General features: G+C 42.2%; 1 pseudogene; it reads left to right on the forward strand.

The window, feature by feature from the left end:
• Nucleotides 1-5,356: 5,356 nt before the first annotated feature.
• On the forward strand, nt 5,357-5,633 carry LOC102482482 (39S ribosomal protein L34, mitochondrial pseudogene; annotated as a pseudogene).
• The last annotated feature ends 255 nt before the right edge of the window (nt 5,634-5,888 follow it).

The raw sequence follows: 5,888 nt of genomic DNA on the forward strand, positions 1-5,888 counted from the left end.
TTTCTCGTGATCCGGCGGTGATTTCTTGTCATCTGATGAATGTTGTGTTTCTTTCAAATTCTTGAGGTTCAGCCTTAATGTTCAGGAGCAAGCAGACAGAGGTGATCCAGAATCTCTTTGCTGTTCTATTGTGCTTGCACTAGCTCATTTGTTGGAGGCTGAATTATTAGTAGAAAATCTTCATTCCCTTAAAAATCTAGTTCACTGTAGCCATGTGGAACCTTGTCCTGAAGGCCCGTGGCTTCTTCTCAAATCTGTATCATTTCTATATACCAACAACAAGTAGACTGAGGTAGAACTGAAGAAATGAATCCCTTTATCACACGCAAAAAAGTAAGATACCTAGGAATAAATCTAAGCAAAGAAGCCAACAACCTCTGCAACAAAAATTAAGAATATCTGAAAAAGGAAATTAAAATAACACAAAAAAGTGGAAAGACATCCCATATTTCTGGATTGGAAGATTTAATATAATCAAAATGACAATTCTACCCAAATCATTCTACATATTTAAGGTAATCCCAATCAAATCACCAGAGACATTTTTCTCAGACCTAGAAAAGATAATCATAGAATTTGTCTGGAATCATAAAACACCCTGTATTGCCAAAGCCATCCTGCACAAGAAGGGTGGAGTAGGAGGTATCTCACTCCCTGACCCCAAACTATATCTCAACGCAGCATCATATTGGCACAAAAACAGACATGCGGACCAATGGAACAGAATAGAGATCCCAGAAATAAACTCCCAAACACACAGCCAACTGATTTTTGACAAAGGATACCAATATATCCAGTGAGAAAAAGAAAACCTCTTGAGCAAATGATGCTGGAAGAATGAGTACCCACCTGCAGAAAGATGAATCTGGACCCCTCTCTCTCTCCATTAACAAGAATCAAATCCTAATGGATCAAAGGTTTAAACCTAACATATCAAACTATACATCTACTTGTGGAAAAGACTGGGGAAACTCTGGGAGACATTAGAGTAGGCAAAAACTTCTTAAACAAAACCTCTAAAACAGAGCATTAATCCTAAAAATGGACAAGTGGAATTATCTCAAATTAAAAAGCTTCTGCACAGTAATTAGTGTGAATCAACAACCCTCATACTGGGAGAATATTTTTTTTTCTTTTTCTCTTTTTTTTGGGGGGGGAAAGGTTTTTGCTATAGGGTGTGTGAGCTTGCCAGAAAGACAGAGAGAGAGAGAGACAGAAAGCGAGACAGAAAGCAAGAAATCATCCCTTGGGGTATGGCCACACCACAATCACTTCTCCAGTCTCCTTTCAGGATCTTGGGCCTGCATGCACACATGCCCCGTGTGAGTTTAAGCTGCTGGGTCTGGGACTTGATCCACGGTCGACTTCATGGGAGTCCAGTGACATAACCATTATGCCATCTGCTGGTCCCAGACTGGAAGATTGCTGTAAACTGTGTAAAATACATAGGGAACTCAAGTGGCTTACCTCCCCCCCAAAAGAAAGTGATTAATCTAATTAAAAGATAGGGAATTAAGTTGAACAAATAACTTTTGAAGGAAGACATATGAACAGCTAAAAAGCCTATGAAATAATGCTCAACATCCCTCATCATAAGGAAGAAGCAAATCAAAACCACAATATGAAACCACCTAACCTCAGTCAGAATGGCTAAGATTAAAACAAAAACAAAACAAACAAACAAAAAAACAATAAGTTTTTATAAGAATGTGGCAAAAGTGAAACTCTCTTACACTATTGGTAAGAATGTCAATTAGTACAGCCACAGTTGAGATCAATATGGAGGTTCCTGGGACCAGCAGTTAGCATAATGGCTATGTCACTGGACTCCCAGTAGTCGACCGTGGTTCGAGTCCCGGACCCGGTGGCTTAGAACTCACGCAGGGTGCGTGTGCATGCGTGCCCAAGATCCCGAGAGGAAAATGGAGGAGAAGGGATTGCAGTGTGACCATACCCCCTGGGGGGTGATTTCTCGCTTTCTATCTCTCTGTCTCTCTCTGTCTGGCGAGCGCATGCACCCTATAGCAAAAACCTCTCCAAAACAAGAAAAAAAATATATGGAGGTTCCTCAAAGATCTATACAACTACAATATTATCGAGCAGTTCCACTCCTGTGCATCTACCTAAGAGATAGTAGAACACCTGTTGGAAAAGTGCATGCATATCTATGTTTATTGCGGAATTATTCACAATTTCTAAAACATGAAATCAATCTAAATGTCCACACACAGATGAATGTATGTCACAGATACACTATGGAATACTACTCAGCCATAGATAAAGAAGACCTGGCATTTTATAGAAAGTGGATGAATAATGGAAGATTTACTGCTGAGTAAAGCAAGCCAGGCTATGAAAGAGAGACATTGTATGTCTCCACTTAATATACACTGACTGTCCACATTCTATGGCAGAAACTGAAAAATTAGAAGATGTAGAAGTATGGAAAGTGGTGAGTGGGAAGAGGATGGAAGATAGCAGAGAGTGAGAGGAAAGGAATCAAAGAGGAAAAATAGAGAGGCAATACATTGAGGGACACAGAAATGGAGGATTGTCTATTGATTATAACATGTAAGATATCTTCAACTGGATTGGTGTGAAGTGCATTCATATTGGGTAAATTCACTTTATAAGCTGTAGTGATGTACAGTGATTGAATGTATAAAATAAATTAAAATAATAAAAAAGACTAAAACATAAAAGAAAAATTATCTTTGTCATTGCATGTTAAAAAAATAGGAATTATTTATTTGATTTGTTATTATTAGTAGTATTTAATTTGCTATAGGGCATGTGCACTCACCAGAAAGAGACAGAGAGAGAGAGAGAGAGAGGAAGCAAGCCACCAAGTTCAGGACTTGAACTATGGTCTGCCATGGGGGAGCCAGTGCCTTAATCACCGCACCACCTGCTGGCCCTTTTATAAAAGTTTTTATTGCCAGAGGGTGTGCACATCCACCAGAGAGAGGGAGAGAACCTCCTAATAGAGCATGGTCATGCCACAGTCCTTTTCCTCCATTTTCCTTGTCAGGATTTGGGGCAAGTGCACACATGTGCAGCATGTTTTTTAAAGCAGCCAGCCAGCTTTGAACCAAAGTTGGCCATGTGAGATCTGGTTTCCTATGCTCAGTGCTTAACCTCTGTCGGAGAAAGCCCCTGACCTGTCTGTCTTGAGGTTGTGGAAACCCACCTCAGCTCTCAATCTAGGTTCTTAACTACTCTTTGGGGATTCCTGGTGAGCCTAGCTTGCAAACACAAGAGAGTTTGAACAAACATGGCTAAAACTCCTCATATTTGGGGAGGGGCAAAAATGGAGATCAGAATGAGGATATTGCAGAGAAGTCATGGTTAGTCACTTCATTCTGTGCTAGGTTTTACCTCCAGAACAGGCTTGAGTGACCATTCTGTGCCTAGACTTGGGCTCCCCTCAGGGGGTCAGGTGAGGCATGGAGCAGAAGTAGTGCCAGGAGCCCTGCCTTGCTGAGTACACTGTGCTGTCCAGGTGAGCATGATGGTCCCAATTCACATCGCTGAGTGTACTTGGGATTTCACTCTAGCGTCATCTTGGTCCTAAGGCTGACTGTAGCATACAGACCCTACAGTTTTCTGCTTTCTGGTGTCCACAGCTTTGTGCAATCCCCTCCTTCCAAGTGCAGGCTCACCTTGCCTTAGGCAGATCCATTCTGTCTTTTAGCCTCTGTTACTATAGGATTCCATTAACATACTGAAATCAAGGTACCATTTCCTATGGTTATTTCTAGTCTAAAAATGAAAACAACCAGAGAATTTTTAAAGAATGTGGTTGTTCCCTAATTTATTTATTTATTTATTTATTTATTGGAGAGGTTTTTGCTATAGAGCGTGTGCGTTTGCCAGAAAGACAGAGAGACAGAGAGATAGAAAGTGAGAAATCACCCGCCAGGGGGGATGGCCACGCTGCAATCCCTTCTCCTCCATTCTCCTCTCGGGATCTTGGGCACGCACACACATGCGCCCGGTATGAGTTTAAGGCACTGGGTCTGGGCCTTGAACCGTGGTCAACCACATGGGAGTCCAGTGACATAGCCATTAAGCTAACTGCTGGTCCCTCTAATTTATTTATCAATATTTTACACTTGATCTTAGCCAAAAGGCCAAGAAGCGATATTTATCAATATTTTAGTGAAGGGAAATCCTTCTGAATCTTCTTAGAGGATATTGTAGGGAGATAGTTAAGCATGTTTCACATCAATATTTCTGTTTCCTAAGTCTTTGGATTTCTTTCTTCACATTGTGCCACAGAAACTTTGGCATCTCATCCTCATTAAATAGAGGCACTGTTGAGTCCAGGTTTCAGTAAATCAACCAAGATGTTAGAGCCAGTACAGCATCTGGGATCTTTAGTAAATATGAATGAATTTGGTCTGATGTAGTACTATATTCTACTCTCCTTAGACTAACTTCTTCAGAATCTCCTCCTGCACAAATTCCTCCAAGTTTCTGCCCCACATACATATTAGAAAAATCTCATAATTATCATACCATGTACCAGAGTCCCTAAATCACGCTGAGATTCTATCCGATTTGTAAGTCTGGTGCAACAAGAGATAATTAAGGTGTTGAACAGAATGAGCATCCTTCAAGGTATCTGCCCCAGATTAAGGTTTCATAAGATTTCCATGAAGGCCACTGGTAGTAGTGACCTACTTCCACCATCAAGGAATGCTCAGAGTGACTTGGAGAAATGAGATTCTCATCATATTTACCAACTCCAAGTTTCAAGATCTTATTATTTCTTAGTCAATGCCATAACTTGCCCATGAAAAATTTGTAAAGGCTATGAATTAAAATGCTGCTGTAATTCAGTTATTTGAACAATTAAATTTTGTGTTTAATATTCAGGAACGGTAGCCTTATGGTTACACGAAAAGAGATAAGAGGACTGCCATGGAAAGCCTCTTGAGCTGGTCTCTCCCCTTCTGTAAGTGCTGCAAAAGCTTGGGAAAGTCAGCTCCGCACTGCAGGCCCCGTGTTATCACTACTGCAGCAAGCTCAGCACCCACTCAGCTCCCTAGACATTTGCTAGCAGTTCCTCACGATCAACCACAGGAGATCACTTAATTATTTGGAATGTCACTGCATATTGCCCCATTGCCAAGAGACAGCACTGCCCTAAAACTCAAACACATGACCTAACCCATCCCCACATTTCATCTTCAAGAGTCCATCTCCTCAGACCATTTCTAGTACCAAGTCTGAAACAAAATTCAATCTAGAAACAGAACTCATGCCAGTAATTTGCACAGAAAATTTTTAGTATAAATAATTGTAACTAGGGAATAGCTGGCGGTGGGGACAGCGTGACCCGTGGCTGGACATGGCTTTGTTGCCAGGGTCCTTTTTGCACACCACAAGTATGTCGGTGGCGCTACTAGGTGGCATGTGGCTCCAGCTGGGCTTGGCTGGGACTCCCAGACGCCTGGGTCCTCCCAGCCCTGCAGCAGATCCGGGGCAGGGCGCGCTGGACGAATATCAGCCGAGCAACATCAAACCCAAGTACAAACACAGCTGGGTGCGGAGCCTGAGCACACCGGCTGGGTTCTAGGTTATCCTTCTGTCGCATGCCCAAGGGCCAGAAGTCGCTGAGCCATTGAGGAGCTCGAGGCTGGGACTCCCTTTAAAGTTTTTCCCTGGCTTCGCAATTCATCTGGCGCTGTTTTTGCTGGCAGCTGGGGCTCAGGGATGACTCAGACTGGAGGGTCCCCACAATGTGGAGTGGCAGAAGGAACAAGTTTGGATGGAAATGAGGGGTGATGCACGAAATCAGACCTTGCTAAATTTGTACACCTTTAGATTAGGGAGAATTTCGAATATATGCAACAGTTCATAGCATAATACTACAACCGACT

The sequence above is a fragment of the Tupaia chinensis genome, unplaced genomic scaffold (genome assembly GCF_000334495.1).
Source record: "Tupaia chinensis unplaced genomic scaffold, TupChi_1.0 Scaffold000232_1, whole genome shotgun sequence".
In the NCBI taxonomy this organism is placed as follows: Eukaryota; Metazoa; Chordata; class Mammalia; order Scandentia; family Tupaiidae; genus Tupaia; species Tupaia belangeri.